This window comes from Nerophis lumbriciformis, linkage group LG33 (assembly GCF_033978685.3).
Source record: "Nerophis lumbriciformis linkage group LG33, RoL_Nlum_v2.1, whole genome shotgun sequence".
NCBI lineage: Eukaryota > Metazoa > Chordata > Actinopteri > Syngnathiformes > Syngnathidae > Nerophis > Nerophis lumbriciformis.
In genome coordinates this window covers 25,671,528-25,672,500 of record NC_084580.2, presented here as the reverse complement: position 1 = coordinate 25,672,500, position 973 = coordinate 25,671,528, and positions in this window count along the sequence as shown.

Here is a 973-nt window from a genome sequence, read left to right as displayed (position 1 = left end):
TTATTAATAAAAAAAATAAAAAATGTTTTACTATATTTTGCTAAAAACATCAAAATTAATTGTATTTTTATTTTGTATTTTTTCGTGACTCCTTATTACATCCAGCCATAGAATTATACATTAAAATAAACATATTTGAAATAATTGATTATAATAATTCATTTAAAATGACCATATTTAATTATTAAAATAATTGCTTGTTTATCAACAACTTTAGCATTTTATTCATTACATTTTGAAACTCTCAGAAGCCAAGTTATGTTATATTCCTTAATATTTATTTATGCAATTTTGAAGTATCAATTATCTAAACACAGTTTTGTTTGCAGATTTTCAGGATGTATATATATATATATATATATATATATATATATATATATATATATATATATATATATATATGGCAGTGTGTCGCGCCTCGCCAAGGAGCAGCGAGAATACCAAGAAGCGCATATGCCAAATTTTCAAAGAGAACGGCCTACGGATCACGATTGAAGCCAACAAGCAAACCGTCAACTTCCTTGACGTCACTTTCAACCTGAGAAATAACAGCTACCAACCATTCACGAAACCCAACACAACACTCCAATACGTGCACCATGACAGCAACCACCCACCCACCACCACGAAAAGAATACCTACCGGAATCAATAAAAGGCTATCGATGCTGTCATCTAGCAAAGCTGAATTTGACCAAGCAACCCCCCCGTACCAAAAAGCCCTTGATGAAAGCGGATACAATTTCACCCTCACCTATGAACCCACGCCAGGAAACCAGCCAAAAAAGCACAGAAAACGAAACGACATCATCTGGTACAACCCCCCATACAGCAAAAACGTCTCAACGAACATTGGACACAAATTCCTCAATCTGATTGACAAACACTTTCCCAAAGACAACACCCTAAGAAAAGTATTCAACAAGAACAACATTAAATTGAGCTACAGCTGCATGAACAATATACAACAAATC